At 43.4% G+C, this 19261-nt stretch overlaps 1 long non-coding RNA gene across 1 annotated transcript; it reads right to left on the minus strand.

Annotated features, from left to right (window-relative positions):
* Positions 1-1151: 1151 nt before the first annotated feature.
* On the minus strand, positions 1152-19236 carry LOC122234218. Its single transcript, XR_006212005.1, has 2 exons — positions 19148-19236; positions 1152-1362 (listed from the first exon to the last, which is right to left on the minus strand). It is a non-coding gene; the product is annotated as an uncharacterized LOC122234218 (long non-coding RNA).
* Between the last annotated feature and the right edge of the window lie 25 nt (positions 19237-19261).

The raw sequence follows: 19261 nt of genomic DNA on the forward strand, positions 1-19261 counted from the left end.
TTTACGTCCCAGGCGGACAAGAGCTGGGGTTGGGGGTGGGGGTGCTGTGAGCCAGCTGCAGGTCTGCACAAGCCTCAGGAGAAGATGTTAATCCTGATTGGCCAGAGGGGAGGGACCTCCCTAAACACCCTGATGGGTGAGTGAAAATATGGCTGGCCTCACCTTAGTGGTGACCAGGTTGTGGGGCAAACCCGCTGGGTTCAGATTGCTTCCTCGGATCCCACCCAGTACCTTGGAAGGATTTCTCATCCTCTAGTGATCACCTCCATGTGATGTAACTCTTTCTTTCTGCAATAGTTGAGTGCATTCCCCAAAGATGAATGCCTTTGGTGCATCTCACCCTGAATCTAGGTTGCCTTACCAGCCCTCCCACTCAGGGGAAGACTGCCGGCGGGGGCACTGCGGCCATTTCTGGCTTATCCCTCTCCAGGAAGGGCTGGGAGCCAGTAGGGCATGTAGAGGGTGACTCCCAGGAGAGGTCAGCGGCCTTAGTGTAGGAACCCGCTGAGACCTTTTTTCCTTGGACCCACGCGTGATGGTGGTGTCATCTCAGAGCATCAGCCAGGAAGGGGCCTGCAGGGAGAAAAAGGTGCTGGGTCGCAGGTCAGGAGTGGCACAGGGACAGAGGAGACAAGGGACAGGGGAGGAAAATGGCACCCCCCGGAGGTGACTTTGGAAGGACCTGCTGGGTTGAGTCCCCGTATGTCCTGTGGAGCTCAAGGTCCCACTGTGGATCCTTAATGCAATGCATTGCCCCGAGCGCTGGCCATTCTTGACCCGGGAGGCACCTGAGGGACACAGCCCAGTCCACAGGTGAGTTCTTGATTCCTTTCCACGTGCACAATTGTGACCACTCTGGCAGCTCCTCAGGGTGACGGGGTGTGACATCTGGGCTAAACTCATTGGATTAGGTTGTCCAAGATTATGTAAAGGAAAAAACTTCAGGCATAGATTGGTCAACAAATTATGAGTGTTGTACTATAGGGTACAGGGATGTAAGAGCATCAAGTCTGGGGGTCCCAAGTGGACTAGGTTTGGCTGCTCAGCGGTGACAAATTCCCAAGGCAGAGGAACCAGTGGGGGTGAATCTCTTTCAGGGAGGCTAACATAGGGAACACAGTGGACTAAACTCTCAAAGACTGATTCCAAAGTGGTGAAAACACTTCTAGGTTTATATAAGAAAAATGTCAGCAAAGGTGGGTGGGTACATGCAGGGAAGCAGTGAGTCAAGTAGATCATTGTCATGGAGTCACTCACGGGTGGGGTCTTGCTGTTCAGGGCACTCTTTATTGCTTGAAGGGGTCGTTTTGGTTCTCATCTGGAAACGCTTGCCATCAGGGTCTTCCTTAGCCAAGAGACAAGCTGGAAGGAACCCAACGAGAAAGTTTGAAGTCAAAATAGAGGCAACTGAGGTCCTCTTTCAGTACTAACAAAAATAGTATGTAGGGGTGCAGCCACCTCAAACCCTATGGCCAATCCAGTCATCTTGAAGGTTTCCCAAGCATCCTTCGTCCCCATGATTTCTCTGCGGATGTTTCTCTGTAGATCAGGCATTCTCTCCTAGAAGAGCAGAGCAGTTCTGCATGCCACAACACAAAGCAGACCCTCTTGCACAACCCCTAGGCACTGGGGAACCAGAACCTGTTGTAAAACCTTTGAGCACTGTGATAACATCCATAGCTAGCACCAGAAGAGTCTGCATGTAGTCAAGAGATGCTCCAGACCGCTATGCTCCCTTTTCTGGTTAACTGCCCTAAACTGCTTTAAAAACCCTTGGGGGGGGGGGCAGAGACCTGGGAGTTGGCCTGTGTACAAAAGTCCGCCTTCTCCCCGGGTGGCCAGCCGCCTGAATGAGCTCATGTTCCTTTCCATTGAACTCTTGTCTCTTGAGTATTGGGTTTTCGAGCAATGGGCAGCAGAACTTGAGTTTTGGTAATGTAGGAATGTATTTGAACATAGATACACAAATATGCATCCAAGTGCCAAAGTAGTTGGAAACCAGTACGGTAATAGGATACCAGTACGGTATGCAAATACCGTTTTTCTGTATGAGGGAGAGTGATTGAAGGCTTTTCACTTTGTATGTTCATAAAGGAGTAGTAATCCATTAATAAACAATAGAAAATCAGCTATTGTAGACCTTACTTTTTAGTGAAGGAAACATTTGTGTGCTGATAAATTTTGCAGGCTTGGTTCTCAAATCCTGCAGCCTTAGAGAAGATTCATGTTAAACACAAGCATATTGGGTTTACTGTCTTCAGGAACAAGTAAGTGGAGGGAATACTTAACTCTGTGTCTATTTCACCCGGAGACTTCTTAAAACACCGCTCTTTGGTGGCACCTGCATGGCTCAGTTGGTTGAGCATCTGACTTAGGCTCAAGTCATGATCTCATGGTTTGTGAGTTTGAGGCCTGCATTGGGCTCTCCGCTCTCAGCGCAGAGCCCACTTTGGACCTTCTGCTTCTCCCCCACTCACACTCTCTTTCGCAATAATAAATAAACCACAAAACAAAACAAAACAAAACAAAACAAAACAAAACAAAACAAAAGCACTGCTTCTTGGAATCACCCGGAAAGTGTCTGAGTCAGTCAGTCTAGGGTATAGGCTGAGAATGAGCATTTCTAGTGAGTTGGTAGGTGATGCTAATGGAGAAGGTCAGTGCAGAGATGAAACTGTGAGAACAAGCATTTAGGGAGGGCCAGGCTCCCTCCCTCCAGGCTGCAGTACCTGCGGACTGTAGCTCTGTAGACTCAGAGGACAGCAGAATACTTTTTCCTCCAAGTATTTATTTAAATTCCAGCTAGTTAAAATACAGTGCAGTATTAGTTTCAGGTGTAGAATTTAGTGATTCATTACTTACAACAACTGGTGCTCATCACGACAAGTGCACCCCTTGATAGCCATCACCTGTTAACACATCCCCCACCCACCCACCTATCCTCAAGTAACCCTGCGTTTGTTCTCTATAGTTAAGAATCTGTTTCTCGGGGAGCCTGGGTGGCTTAGTTGGTTAAGCATCCAGAACTTGATTTCAGCTCATGTTGTGATCTCACAGTTCGTGGGTCGATCCCCGGATCAGACTCTTCACTGATACACAGAGCCTGCCTGGGATTCTGCCGCCCTCTCTCTCTGCTCCTCCTCCCCCTTCAAAAAAAAAAAAAAACCCATAAAAACAAAAAGCAAAAAGCACCTAACAAGAGTCTATTTCTTGCTTGCCTCTCTCCTCACCGCCCCCCCCCGGCCCCATGTTCATTTGTGTTGTTTCTTAAGTTTCACATATGAGTGAAGTCCTATGGGATTTGTGTTTCTCTGACTAATTGCACTTAGCATCATACTCTCTGGCTCCATCCATGTCGTTGCAAAGGCAAGATTGCATTCTTTTTGGTGGCTGAGTAGTATTCCATTATATATATGTATGTGTATACACACACACATACATATATATACATATATGTATATGCATAAACACATATATGTACATATACATATATATACACACATATGTATATTCACACATACATACACACACATACATACATATATACACTCATACACCTACCACATCTTTATCCATTCATCAGTCGATGGAAATCTGGGCTCTTTCCCTAATTTGGCTATTGTTGATAGTGCTGCTATGAACATCGGGGGTGCGTGTATTCCTTTGTATCAATATTTTTGTATCCTTTGGGTCAGTACCTAGTAGTGCAATTACTGGATTGTAGGATAGTAGCATTTTTCACTTTTTGAGGAACCTCCATACTGTTTTCCGGAGTGGCTGCAGCAGTTTCCATTCCCACCAACATAAGAGGGTTACCCTCTTTCTGCAACCTCACCAGTATCTGTTGTTTCCTGTGATGTTAACTGTAGCCGTTGTGAGTTGTGTGACATGGTATCTCATTGTAGTTTTGATTTGCATTTCCCTGATGATGAGTGATGTTGAGTATCTTTTCATGTGTGTGTTAGCCATGTGTATATCTTCTTTGGATACATGTCTGTTTGTGTCTTCTGTCCATTTCTTAAGTAAATTATTTGGTTTTTTTTGGGTGTTGAATGTTATAAGTTGTTTATAAATTGTGGATATTAACCCTTTCTCAGATATGTCATTTGAAAATATCTTCTCCCGTTCTGTAGGTTGCTTTTTAGTTTTGTTCGTTGTTTTCTTTGCCATGCAGAAGTTTTTTTTTTATCTTGATGAAATTCCAATAGTTTACTTTAGCTTTTATTTCCCTTGCCTCGGGAGACGTATCTAGTAAGAACTCGTTAAGGCCAATTTCAAACAGGTTTCTGCCTGTGTTCTCTAGGCTTTCATGGTTTCTTCTCTCACATTTAGGGCTTTCGTCCACTAAAAAAAATTTTTTTTTAAATTTACTTAGAGAAGGAGAGTATGCATGTGCATGCCTACACGAGAGGGGGAGGGGATAACAGGGAGGGAGGAGAGAATCCCAAGTGGGCTCCATGCTGGCATTACAGAGCCGGACGTGGGGCTTGAACTCACAAACCGTGAGATCGTGATCTGCGCCAAAATCAAGAGTTGGACGCTTAACCGACTGAGTCATCCAGGCACCCTTCTTTCATCCATTTTGAATTTACTTTTTGTGTATGGTGTGAGAAAGCGGTCCAGTTTGATTCTTTTGCATGTTGCTATCCAGTTTTCCCAGCACCGTTTGTTGAAGAGACTGTCTTTTTTCTATTAGATATTCTTTCCTGCTCTGTCGGGCATTAATTGACCATATAGGTGTGGGTTCATTTCCGGGTTTTCTACTCTGTTCCATTGATCTATGTTTCCTGTTTTTGTGCAAGTACCATACTGTGTTGATCACTACAGCTTTGAAATATAACTTGAATTCTGGAATCGTGATGCCTCCAGCTTTGATTTTCTTTTTTAGGATTGCTTTGGACATTTGGGATCTTTTATGTTTTCATACAAATTTTTGCATTGTTTGTTCTAGCTCTGTGAAAACTGCTGGTCGTATTTTGATAGGGATCGCATTAAATGTGTAGATTGCTTTGGGTAATATAGACATTCTAACAATATTTGTTCTTCCAACCCATGAACACATAATGTGCTTCCATTTGTTTGTGTCATCTTCAATTTCTTTCATAAGTGCTCTATGGTTTTCAGAGTACAGATTTTTTTACCTCTTTGTTTAGGTTTGCTCCTAGGTTTCTTATGGTTTTTGTCAGCAATTGTAAAAGAGATCGATTCCTTGATTTCTCTTTCAGCTGTTTTTTTATTGGCATATAGAAATGGAACAGAGTTCTGTACATTGCTTTGTATCCTGGAACTTTACTGAATTCAGGTATCAGTTCTAGCAATTCTTTGGTGGACTCATTCAGGTTTTCCACATGGAGCATCGTGTCATCTGCAAATAGTATAAATTTGACTTCTTCCTTGCCAATTTGGGTGCCTTTTATTTCTTTTTGTTGTCTGATTGCTGAAGTAAGGACTTCTGGTACAATGTTAAATAACAATGGTGGGAGTGGCCATCCCTGTCTTGTTCCTGACTGTAGAGGAAAAGCTCATTTTTCCCCATTGAAGATTATATTAGCCTTGGCTCTTTATATTTGGCCTTTTGATGTTGAGATATGTTCCCTCTATTCGTACTTTAGAGGGGTTTTCTAAAGCATGGATGCTGTACTTTGTCGAGTGTTTCTTCTGCATCTATTGAGAGGATCCTATTGTTCTTATCCTTTGTTGTTATTGTTGTTGCTGTTGCTGTTGTTGCTGTTGTTGTTGTTGTTGTTAATGTGGTGTATCACATCGATTGATTTGTGAATATTGAATCACCTTTGCAACCCTGGAATAAATCCTACTCTGTTCATGGTGAATGATTCTTTTAACATGCTGTTTGATTTGATTTGCTACAGTTTTGTTGAGAAATTTCTCATCCATGTTAATCGGGGATATTGCCTGTAATTATTTTTTCTAGTGTGGTCTTTGTCTGGTTCTCAGATCAAGGTAATTCTGGTGTCATAGAATTGGTTTGGAAGTTTTCCTTCCATTTCCATTTTTTGGAATAGTTTGAAAAGAATAGGTATTAACTCTTCTTTAAAATTTGGGAAGCCATGTGGCCCTAGAGATTTACTGTTGGGAGATTTTTGACTACTGGTGCAATTTCTTTGCTGGTTATCAGTCTGTTCAAATTTTCTATTTTTTTCCTGTTTCAGTTTTGGTAGTTCATATGTTTCTAGGTTTTTTTTTCATTTCTTCAAGATTACCTGGTGTGATGGTATATTATTTTTCATAATATTCTCTTATATTTGTATTTCTGGGCTGTTGCTTGTGATCTCTCCTCTCCCATTTGTGATTTAATTTATTTGAGTGCTTTCTCTTTTCTTTTTCATAAGTCTCACTAGGTGTTTATCCCTTTTATTGTGTCTTTCAAAGAAGAAGTTCCTGGTTTCATTGATCTGTTCTATTTTTGTTTTCATTTTTGTTTTTGTTTGCTTGTTTGTCTCTATGTCACTTATTTCGGGTCTAATCTTTAGTATTTCCCTTCTGCTAGCTTTAGGCTTCGTTTGTTCTTTTTCTAGCTTCTTTAGGTATAAGGTTAGGTTTGCCTTTCTTCTTTTTGAGGTGGGCCTATATTGCCATATACTTGCCTCTTAGGACCACTTTTGCTGCATCCCAAAGTTTAAAAAACTTTTTTTCTTAATGTTTATTTATTTTTGAGAGGGGGGATGGGAAGGGCAGAGAGAGAAGGAGACACAGAATTCAAAGCAGGCTTCAAGCTCTGCACAGATCCTGACGCAGGGCTCGAACTCACAAGCCATGAGATGATGACTGAGCCCAAGTCAGACGCCTAACCGACTGAGCTACCCAGGCACCCCGCATCCCAAAGGTTTTGTACCATCGTATTTTCATTTTCGTTTTCATTTTCATTTGTTTCCATGAATTTTTTATCTTTCATTTCCTGGTTGACTCATTCCTACTTTAGTAGGATGTACTTTAGTCTCCACGTATTTGTGGTGCTTCCAAATTGTTTCTTGTGGCTGACCTGAAGTTTCATAGTGTCATGGTGGGAAATATGCATCACGTAATCTCAATCTTTTTGTACTTGTTGAAGCCTGAATTGTGACCCACTGTGTAATAATATTCTAGAGAATGTCCCATGCGCCCTTGATAAGAATGTGTATCTGCTTCTTTAGGGTGAAATGTTGTGACTATATCGGTTACATGCATCTGGTCCAGTGTGTCATTCAAAGCCATCGTTTCCTTGTTGATTTTCTGCTTGGATGATCTGTGGATTGCTGTCAATGGGGTGTTAAAGCCATCTACTTTTATTGTATTATTATCAATGAGTTTCATTATGTTTGTTATTAATTGATTTATATCTTTGGGAACGCCAAGATGGGGGCATAAATATTTACAATTGTTAGTTCTTGGCGAATAGACCCCTTTATTATGATATAGTGCCATTCTTAACTCTTGTTACAGTCGTTGGTTTAAATCTAGTCTGTCTGATATAAGCATGGCTACTCTGGCTTTCCCTTGACATCTATTAAGAAGATAAATGTTTCTCCATCCCCACACTTTCAGTCTGTAGGTGTTTTAGGTCTAAAGTGAGTCTCCTGAGGGGCCTGGGCGGCTCAGTTGGTTAGGCGACCAATTTCAGCTCAGGTCACGATCTTGCAGTTTGTGGGTTCGAGCCCTGTGTTGGACTGTGTGCTGACACCTCAGAGTCTGGAGCCTGCTTCGGATTTTGTGTCTCCCTCTCTGTCTGTCCCTTCCACAAGCTCTCCCTCTCTGTCTCTCTCTGAAAAATAAATATTTAAAAATTTTTAAAAATAAAAAAATATAAAGCGAGTCTCTTGTAGACAGGATGTAGATGGATCTTATTTTCTTCATCCATTCTGACACCCTAAGTCTTTTGATTGGAATATTTAGTCCATTTACATTAGAGTGATTATTGACAGTTATGAATTTAGTGCCATTGTATCACTTGTTGTTTAAAAAAATTTTTTTAATGTTTATTTCTTTGAGGGAGAGAGAGAGAGAGAGAGAGAGAGAGAGAGAGAGAGAGAGAGAGAGAACAAGCAGGGGAGGGGGAGAGAGAGAGGGAGACAGAATCCGTTGCAGACTCCAGGCTCTGAGTTGTCAGCACAGAGCCCGATACGGGGTTCAAACCCATGTACCATGAGATCGTGACCTGAGCTGAAGTCGGACGCTTAACCAACTGAGCCAGCTAGGCGCCCCTGTATCACTTGTTAAGTCATTGTTTCTGAAGCTTTTTTTCTGTTCCTGTTTAATCTTTGTCACTTTCCGTCTTTCTTTCCCACTCAAAGAGTTCTCTTTAATATTTTTTGCAGATCTCATCTGGTGGTCACAAACTCCATAAGTTTTGTTTGTCTGGGAAGCTCTTTAGGTTTCCTTCTCTTCAGAATGACAGTCTTGCATGATAGAGTATTCTTGGCTGCAGATTTTTCCCATTCAGCACAGTGATTCATGCCACTCCCTTCAGGTCTGCCAGGTCTTTGTGGAAAGATCTAACCTTATTTGTCTTGCCTTGTAGGTTATGGATTTCTTTTCCCTTTTCCCTTTTAGGATTTTTTCCTTATCTCTATATTTTGCAAATTTTACTATGATATGTCCTGGTGTTGGCCTGCTTTTGTTGATTTTTTTTTCTTTTCTTTTTCTAAATTTACATCCAAGTTAGTTAGCATATAGTGCAACAGTGATTTCAGGGGTAGATTCCTTAACATCCCTACCCATGTAGACCACTCCGCATCCCACAACCCTTCCAGTAACCCTCTGTTTGTTCTCCATATCTAAGAGTCTCGTATGATTTGTCCCCCTTCCTGTTTTTATATTATTTTTGATTCCCTTCCCTTGTGTTCATCTGTTCTGTGTCTAAAAGTCCTCATAGGAGTGACGTGATATGATATTTGTCTTTATCTGACTAATTTCGCTTAGCATAATACCCTCCAGTTCCATCCATGTAGTTGCAAGATGGCAAGATTTCATTCTTTTCGATTGCCGAGTAATACTCCAGTGTGTGTGTGTGTGTGTGTGTGTGTGTGTGTACACATACACACCCCACATCTTCTTTATCCATTCATCCATCGATGGACATTTGGACTCTTTCCATACTTTGGCTATTGTTGATAGTGCTGCTATAAACATTGGGGTGCATGTGCCCCTTCGAAACAGCATACCTGCATCCCTTGGATAAATACCTAGTACTGCAATTGCTGGGTCGTAGGGTAGTTTTGTTTTCAAATTTTTTAGGAACTTCCATACTGTTTTCCAGAGTGGCTGCACCAGTTTGCATTCCCACCAGCAGTGCAAAAGAGATCCTCTTTCTCAGCATCCTTGCCAACATCTGTTGTGCCTGAGTTTGTTAATGTTAGCCCTTCTGTCAGGTGTGAGGTGGTGTCTCATTGTGGTTTTGATTTGTATTTCCCCAATAATGAGTGATGTTGAGCATTTTTTCATGTGTCTTCTTTGGAGAAATGTCTATTCATATCTTTTGTCCATTTCTTTACTGGACTATTTGTTTTTTGGGTGTTGAGTTTGATAAGTTCTTTTTAGATTTTGGATACTAACCCTTTATCTGATATGTCGTTTGCAAATATCTTCCGCCATTCCACTGGTTGCCTTTTAGTTTTGCTGATTGTTTCCTTCGCTGTGCAGAAGCTTTTTATTTTGATGAGGTCTCAATAGTTCATTTTTGCTTTTGTTTCCCTTGCCTCTGGAGACTTGTTGAGTAAGAAGTTGCTGTGGCCAAGGTCAAAGAGGTTTTTGCCTGCTTTGTCCTCAAGGATTTTGATGGCTTCCTGTCTTACATTTATGTCTTTCATCCATTTTGAGTTGATTTTTGTGTATGGTGTAAGAAAGTGGTCCAGAATCGTTTTTTCTGCATGTCACTGTCCGGTTTTCCCAGCACCACTTGCTGAAGGGACTGTCTTTATTCCATTGGATATGCTTTCCTGCTTTGCCAAAGATTAGTTGGCCATACGTTTCTGTGTCCATTTCTGGGTTCTCTGTTCTGTCCCACTGATCTGAGTGTGTGTTCTTACGCCAGTGCCATACTGTCTTGATGATTACACGTTTGTTATACAGCTTGAAGTCCACTGCTTTTGTTGATTTTGATGGGAGTTCTCTCTGCTTCTTGGATTTGGACGTTTGTTTCCTTCCCTGAATTAGGGAAGTTTTCAGCTATAATTTCCTCAAATTAGCGTGCCCCCTTTTCCTCTCTCTTCTTTCTCTGGGACTCCTATGATATGAGTATTACTACATTTTGTGGAGTCGCTAAGTTCCCTAGTTCTACGTTCATGATCCAATATTTTTATTTCCCTCTTCTTTTCAGCTTTATTATTTTCCATAATTTTATCTTCTATATCACTTATTCATTCCACGGCTTCTTCCATCCTTGTTGTCATTACAATCCATCAGTTTCACTTCTCGGTTTTGGCATTCTTTATTTCAGGCCGACTAGTGTTTCGTTCTTTTATTTCTGTGGTAAGGAAGTCCCTGCTGTCTTCTGCGGTTTCTCAAGCCCAGGTAGCATCCTTATGATTGTTGCTTTAAGTTCTATATCAGGCATATTACCTATACCTCTTTTGATTAGATCCCTATCTGTGACCTTTTCTTGCTCTTTCTTTTGGGATGAATTCCTCCCTCTTGTATTTTGTCTAGGTCTCTGTCTTCTTCTCTGTGTTAGGAAAGCCTGCTATGTTCTCTGATTCTGAGAGTAATGGCTTTGTTAAAAACAGGTCATAATACTGACCAGAGCCTTGGTGCTTCAGGTGCCAGGTATATGCTGTGTGTATGCTGTGTGCAGTCTGCTGCTGTGTTTTTGCTGCTGTTTCCCTCAGGTCACTCTTCAGCAAAGTTTCTCCATTTCACCACTGGGGAGTGTTTGCACCTTGTCTAGAGTGTGGTAAGTTTTAACTAGCTGTGCTCTCATCTACTTGATGAAAGAGCCCTGATGCTATTTCCAGTTAACTGAAGCTTTGTAGCACTCTGTGGTCCGTAGTCTTGTATGCGCGGGGTGTTTGTGCTGGTCTTCAGTGGGAAGGGCATGCTGCTCTGGTTCTCAGGCACGCTTGCCCTAGTAAAGAGGCACTGGCAGAGTGCAGATTGGTGGGGCTTGGTGTAAGCAGTTCTGGACTCCACTGTTTGCGGTGTGCTGCTCACTGAAGTCAGTCCATACTGATGAGTGGGCGATGAAAATGGCACCAGCCCTCTTTCTCATTCCCGAGAGGGAAGTTCATGCCGGCTGGTGTCTGGGAAGCCCTCAGAGATGAGTGAATCATCTCCCTGCATGTGTCCCAGGTGTCCCACAGATCCCTGCCTTCACCGCATCTGTGTCTGGGCTGTCTGCCCATCTGGCAGTGCAGTGCACCTGTGTTATATCCCAGGCAGGCTGGCTGAATTTTAAAACTCCAAAGTTTAGGGGCCTGTCGTGGTGGAGACCCACACGGGTCCTCTGGAGTTGGGGGGGGGGGTGTTTTGCCATGCTGGTGCTGATGCAGGTCTGTCCTAGAAAGGCAGTTGCACCAGTGCACAGGAGCTTAGAGTTTGGGGTAAAGTGCAGCAAAAACCGGTGTCTAGGTTAGCTGCCCTCAGCAGGTGTCTCTGCCCTTGTGCTAAGAGTTGGGTGTGCGCAATGGCACCTGCCAAATGTTTGGACCAGTGAGAGACAATGTCTCCTCTGCCAGATGCACTCCAAGAAGGGGGAAACATCTCTCCCAGTGCACCCAGGGGATCCTCAGATCAGGTTGTGTGCTCCAGGGTGCTGCCCTCTCTTTCCACATGAGCACTACACAGCCACCAGGATCCATACCAGCCAAAATGAGGATCTCTGAACTCCACTCATTCTAAAAATTCACGATAATCAGCTCTTCTTGTTTTCCCTGTGAATGGCTTTAGAAAGTGTTTTCCTTGTGCAATCCCCTGGGTTCTTTGTGCTTTCTGTCTCTCTCCTTCTCTCTCTCTCTCCCTTTCTCTCTCCCTACTCCTCCCCCTTTCGCTTCTCTTCCCCTTCCCCTTCACTTTCCCCTTTCCCCTTTCCCTTTACGTTTCTCTTTGTGTGTCATCTCTCTGTGATCATGGCTCCCTCTGTTCTGCAGCACACACGGCCCTTTCCTCCCCCAAGCCATATCTCCACCTCTCTTAACTTTCACTGTGTGGCCTCTTGTCTCTTTCTTTAGTGGTGCAGTTTGTCATGTGTGTCTTCAGATCATTTTCCTGGGTGTTCAGAATGATTTGATATTTATCTAGCTGTGTTCAAGAGATGAGGACTGTATAGGGAAGGCCCTTCTGTTACTCCACCATCATAGCTCCCTTTATGTTTGTTATTTATTGTTTTATATATCTGGGTACTCTCATATTCAGGGCATAAGTATTTACAATTGTTAGATCTTATTGTTGGATTGTTCTTTTTATTATGATATAGTGTCCTCTTCAACTCTTGTTATATAGTCTTTGGTTTAAAATCTTGTTTGAGGGGCGCCTGGGTGGCTCAGTCGGTTAAGCATCTGACTTCGGCTCAGGTCATGATCTCACGGTCCGTGAGTTCGAGCCCCGCGTCGGGCTCTGTGCTGACAGCTCAGAGCCTGGAGCCTGTTTCGGATTCTGTGTGTCCCTCTCTCTCTGACCCTCCCCTGTTCATGCTCTGTCTCTCTCTGTCTCAAAAATAAATAAACGTTAAAAAAATAAATAAATAAAATCTTGTTTGATATGAGTCTTGCTATTCCAGCTTTCTTTGATGTTCATTTGCATGATAGATGATTCTCCATCCCCTCACTTTCAATCTGCAGGTGTCTTAGGTCTTAAACGAGTCTTTTTGAGGCAGCATACAGAAGGGTCTTGTTTTCTTGCTGGTTTATTGGGTGGGGGGATTAGTCTTGGTTTTTTTAGAGATTGTAACACCCTATTTCTTTGATGGAACGTTTAGTCCATTTACATTCAGAATAATTTTTTTAAGTTTATCTATTTATTTTGAGAGATAGTGAGAGACAGAGAATGCAGGAGGAGCAGAAAGATAAGGGGAGAGAGAGAGACAGAGAGAGAGAAGAAGTGTGAGAGAGTGAGAGAGGGAGAGAGAGTTACAGAGAGAGAGAGACAGAGAGAGAGACAGAGACAGAGACAGAGACAGGGTCCACACTGTCAGTACAGAGCCTGATACAGGGCTTGAACTCATGAAGCATAAGATCATGACCTGAGCCTAAACCAAGAGTTGGTCACTCATCTACCTGAGCCACTCAGGCACTCCCAGAGTAATTTTTTTTTTTAAGTAAGCTACACACCCAGCACAGAGCCCAATGCAGAGCTCAAACTCAAATGCAGAGATCAAGACCTGAACTGATAAGAGGAAGTATTGATGAAAATGAATTTAGTTCCATTTTATGACTTGTTTTATCATTGTTTATGGAGATTTTCTCTGTTCCTTTCCAGTCTCTATCACTTTTGGTCTTTCCTTCTCACTCTAGGAGTCCCCTTTAATATTTCTTGGAGGGCTGGTTTAGTGGTCGTGAGCTCCTTTCATTTTTGTTTTTTGGGAAACTCTTTATCTCTCCGTCCATTCTGAACGACACTCTTGCTGCATAGAGTATTCTAGGCTGCATACTTTTCCCATTCTGCACGTTGAATATATCATGCCACTCCCTTCTGGCCTGCCAAGTTTCTATGGAGAGATCTGCAGCTATTCTGATGGGTCTTCCCTTGTTAGTTAGAGGCTTCTATTGTCTTGGTGCTTTTAGGATTTTTGATTTAGCAGTATATTTTGCAAATTTAATTATAATATGTATGGTGCTGGCCTTGCTTTTGTTGAGTTTGTTGGGAGTTCTTTTTCCCTCCTGGATTTGGATGTCTATATACTCTCTCAGATAAGGGAAGTTTTCAGCTATAATGGCCTGAAATCAACTTTCTATCCCCTTTTCCCTCTCCAGTTCTTCTGGGACTCCTATGATACGAATGCTATTATGTTTGATGGAATCACCGAGTTCCCTAAGTCTATCCCCATGATCCTCTGTCTTCTTTCTCTCTTTTGTTCATCTTCATTATTTTCCCTATTTCTATCCTCTCTATGACTTATTTGTTCCTCTGCTTCTTCCACCCTTGTCATTACATCCAATGTGTTTCAAATCTCAGTCATTGCACTTTTCATTCCTGCCTGATTGTTTTTTAACTGTTTTGTTTCTCTGGTAAAGACCTCCCAGATGTCTTCCTTCTTTTCTCAAGCCCAGCAAGTATCCTCAGATTATTGTTTTAAGTTCTCCATGAATATATTAATTAGATCTGTGTTAATTAGATCTCTGGCTGTGATTTTACTGTTTTTTTTTTTTTTTTGAATTGTATTTATTTATTTTTAGAGAATGAGAGAGTGAGACAGGGGATGGCTGGAGAGAGAGGGAGAGTGAAAATCCCAAGCAGGCTTCTCGCCTAGTCACAGAACCTGATATGGGCCTCAATCTCATGATCCGTGAGATCATGAACTAAGCCAAAAATCAAGAATTGGATGCTCAACCGTCTGAGATGCTCTGGCTGTAATTTTATCTTGTTCTTCCTTTAGGGAAGAATTCCTCCATGTGGGCATTTTGTTTAGGTCTCTGTCTTCTTCTGTATATTAGAGAAGCCCATCAAATTTTCTTTTCCTGAGAGTAATGGCTTTATTAAGGATAAGTCGTATAGTGTCCATGGCCTGGTGCTTCAGGGAGTGTCTGTTGTGTGTACTGTGTGTACTCTACTGCTGTGATTTGCTGCTCTATCCTTCAGGCCAGTTGCTTGCAGAGGTTCTCCTTGCCCACAGTGGGCACTGTTTGGTCCTTGGCCTGAATGTGGCAAATTTTAACTAGGTGTCTCAGGCCTGCTTGTTAAATGAGACCTGATGCTACTTCCACTAGAACTGAATCCTTGCAGAACACTCTGGTCAGGAGATGTGGTGTGTGTGTGGGTTTCTGCTGGTCATCTTTCAAATGGGCCCACAGCCGTGGGACTTAAGCCCACGTGGCCCAGAAGGGCACTGCTGGCAGAGTGCAGGTGGGTGGGACTTGGTGTATGCAGGTTAGGAAACCAGTGTTCGCCCTGTGCTGTTTACTGGAGCTGGATTTTGCTGAGGGGCAGTGGAGGAAAATGGCACCAGCCAACCCCTTTGATCCTGGAGAGGGGTCTCCATGCTTACTGCTCTCAAGGAAGCGCTCCCAGAAGGGTGAATAATCCCCCATGCATCCAAGGCAGGTTACAGAGAGCCGTTTTCACTCTGTCTGTCTCTGGGATGTTTGCTTGCCAGGAGCAGTGCTTTGGGCTCTATCCCAGCCCAGTATGCTGACTTTTACAACTCAAAAATTTAGGGACATGCTGTGGCAGGGGCCTGTGCTGATTACCTGGGATAGGGTCTCTCCACCCTGAGGCTGATGCATGTTTGACCGTGAGGTGCGGTTGCCCCAGAGCACGGGCCTTGGGACTTGGAGCAAGCAGGCTAGGCAGCCAGTGTCAGCTTGAGCCACCCTCAGCAGCTCTTCTGCATCTATGCCAAGGGGCATGGGAGGGAAATGGTGCAGCTGGTTCTTTTGTTCCCAGGGAGGCATCTCTGCTAACCCACTTCTCACAGATACACTCCAAGAAGAGTGAACAGTGTCTGCCCTGTGGTCCCTAGGTGTTCTTCAGATCGTGCCTTCTGACTCCAGGTTGCTTGCCTGCCTTCTCTAGAGGAGTAGGGCAGAAGCTCAGGGCTGCATCCCAGTGAAACCCTCCAACATTTAAAATCTAGTCTCTGAGCTCTGTTGGTTCCAAAAGCTGCCAGGTGTCAGGCCCTCTCATTTTTCCAGTGAATGGCTTTGGGGAAGTGTTTTCCTAGTGCAATCCCCTGTGCTCTCCTCCCTCCCTCCCTCCTTCCCTCCCTCTCTCTGTCTCTCTCTCTCTCTGTCTCTCTCTCTCTCTGTCTCTCATCTCTCAGGGATCCCAGCCCTCTGCAGCCCCCCAATCTGTTTCTTGCCCAAACCCCATCTCTGCACTTCCTGCTTCCCTTGATGTGACATCTTCTCTCCCTCTAGTTGTGCAGTTTGTTCTGTTGAACCCAAATTGATTTTATGGGTATTCAGAATGATTGGATAGTTATTTAGTCGTGTTTAAGGGAAGAAATGAACCTAGGATCCTCCTACTCTGCCAGTATCTTAGCTCCTCCCCTCCCCCAGTCCAAAGATGTCTAATGGACACCTCCTGAGTTTCTCTGCAGTGAGCCAAGCAATCTAAACGCTTGAATGAATGGAGTTCCAGGGGCTCCGATGCCAAGGAGTCCACACACTGAAGCCACCTACCAACGTGTTTCTTTTGCTGGAAACTGTACATCAACAAGAAGGCCATTAGACTCAGGTGGCTCCAATGCCTTAGCCACCTACACCTCACTTCAAGCAAATTCTTGTAAATGCCTCAAGGGTCAGAATTCAAAACCCAAGGGTACCCTGTCTCTAACAGGCAACTAGGCTTTCCCATATAAGATAGTTTCTGAAGCTATAGCCAGTCATGTAACGTGTTTCCTTTTCTTCTCATTTTGGTCTATACAAGCCCTTCCCCTTGCGGGGTTTGGGGCTGCCTGATTGGATTTGGTGTTTGCTCAAATAGGCACTTCTAAATTTTAATGTACCTCGCTTTATTTAAACAAAACTAATAAAAGTAATAACCCACAGGACTCACATTTACTCATGGTGCACGTAATGAGGAGGGCTGCCACACAGCCCTGTGTAATATTACATAAAATGTCCTCTTCTTTTTTTTTTTTAATTTTAAAATTTATTTATTTCAAGAGAGACAGAGTGTGAGAATGAGAGGGGCAGAGAGAGGGAGACACAGAATCTGAAGCAAGCTCCAGTCTCTGAGTTGTCAGCACAGAGCCCGATACAGGGCTCGAACTCATGAACTGTGAGATTATGACCTGTGCCGAAGTAGGACACTTAACCCATTGAGGCACCCAGGCGCCCCTCCAACGTCCTTTTCTCACAAAATCACCTCTTGTTGTTTCCATCACACCTCCCACATTCTAACGTACAATAGAACTTAGTATTCCTGCTTCATGTTTCCTGTGTTTTTCTTGAACACAATAAAAGGCACATGAAGACGGGACTGCTTCTCTTGTAACTGAATTTTCGCATGCATCTACGAAAAGTTCTTGAAACCACATTATGTGCTCAATGCACATTTTTTAGAAAAGTGAATAAACATGACATTTGAATTCACCTCTCATTTTAACTCTTCTGGGTACCCTAAATGTCCTCTTTAAGTCTCCGAATTAGTGTGAAAATTAGTAAATGGAATCTTACTAGAAACGATTCAGGAGGCCCTGGAAGGAGACCTCTCACGCAGACATGACATGCATAAAGAGCAGGAGGAGGGGAGATAACTTTTGTCTTGACAAGGAAGGACACATTCCCAGTAGGAAATTAATCTCCTGCCTTTCACAAAAAGAAGGATGATCTCTCCTTGCCCCATTAAGGAAACACTAACCATGGCATGCAGCCAGTGAAAACCCGCCACAACCTCAAACTTTTGTTCTTCAGTGAACTTTTGTTGAAAGCAACTGTCCCCAATCTCCACCTTAAACCTAATAAACCCAGACTTTTGTGATGCCTAAGTGGCTCACTTGGTTGAGTTTCCAACTTCAGCTCAGGCCATTTTTTTATGGTTCATGAGTTCAAGCCCCACATTGTGCTATCTGGTGTCAGCCCGGAGCCTGCTCTGGATCCAATGTGCCCACCCCCGCCCCCTGCCCCTCTCCCACTTGCTCTCCCTCTCTAAAAAATAAATAAACATTTGTGAAAGTAGCTCTGGACCTTTATTTTTTTTTTAATGCTGACTTTCCCTCTGTCTCTTGAACCTTGCCTGTGGATTGCCATGGTGTGGTTATCCTCAGTTGAAATTCCTTTGTCATTTGTGAATAAATTCAGTTTGCTAGTAGTAACTGGCTATTTATTTTTAAGCTGGACAGTAGTATTGTTCAATGCTTGTAGGAATGAAAACGTCACATTCTTGAGATAAAACCCTCACAAAAACCAAGTATTGGTTTAGCACAGTCACATGCTCCATTTGGTTCTATCTTTTCTCAGACTTACAGCCTGCTTCTAAAAGTTCCGTTAGTTTGTAACTGTTTTTTACTCTTTACTGATGTGTAGGGAGGTGGAATGTTGGTTTGCCCATAGGTATTTCTGGCACTGTCTTAAACCACTAGATAAACGTTGTGAACTGCTTTCTGAAATGGGCATTTCACATCTGATTTTCTAGGATACTTTCAATTCCTACTGCCAGTGCCTGAAGAAATGAGAATCACTTCCCAGCAAGGAGATGAGGTCATTGGGTTCAGATAATCCTTTACTTCAGGGTTCAGATTCTCCCTTTGCACACTCGCTCCAACTAAATGGCAAAGTGTTTGGTACCAAATATAGCATCAGTTAAGTTGCTCTCTGTTTGGGATCGATGTCAATCTCCTGACAGGAACTGAGTATATCTGGGAATGTGGAGTAAGTAATATATGGATAAAAATGTTCCTCAAAAGATGGGAAGACACGGGGCGCCTGTGTGGCTCAGTCAGTTGGGGGTCCAACTTTGGCTCAGGTCATGATCTCGCGGTTCGTGGGTTCGAGCCCCACGTCAGGCTCTGTGCTGACAGCTCAGAGCCTGGAGCCTGCTTTGGATTCTGTGTCTCCATCTCTCTGCCCCTTCTCCACTCACACTCTGGCTCTCTCTCAAACGTAAATAAACATTAAATTAAATTAAAAAAAAAAAAAAAGATGGGACAACAATCACGGTATGGGCATATGAAGTTTTGTGTGGAACCAGAGGCTGACATTGTCAGTTTACCTAATTCAGGGTGGCCTACCATCCCTGTCACGGACTTGTATAGGCTGTGACAAAGGGAACCACAGGCCCCAAATGGAGTCACTTCTGCTGGGTCATGTCACCAAAGCAGGGCACAATACCTAAACTCATACAACTTCAGCACTACCCAGAAATATAGTTTCCACTGGTCAGTGAGGAATGTTGTGGTCAGCACCAAAAGGGTAATCGGCCCCACGAATGGGTCCTCTGCGTCGCCCAAAGATGAGGTATTCCGCTGATAAGACCTTTTTGTCCCATAACAAAGTGACCTCGCCTGACATAATCCTTTTTTCTGTTTATGAACTTCTTGTTCCAGCTTTAAAAACCTTACCCTTTCTGTAGCTCTTTGTTGCTTCCCTTAACTTGCTAGATGTGATGCTGCCCAATTCACAAATGAGAGACTGATCCTGAAGACCTTCAAAATGCACTGGGCTGAATTTTTATG

The sequence above is a fragment of the Panthera tigris genome, chromosome E2, assembly GCF_018350195.1.
Source record: "Panthera tigris isolate Pti1 chromosome E2, P.tigris_Pti1_mat1.1, whole genome shotgun sequence".
Classification (NCBI taxonomy): Eukaryota; Metazoa; Chordata; class Mammalia; order Carnivora; family Felidae; genus Panthera; species Panthera tigris.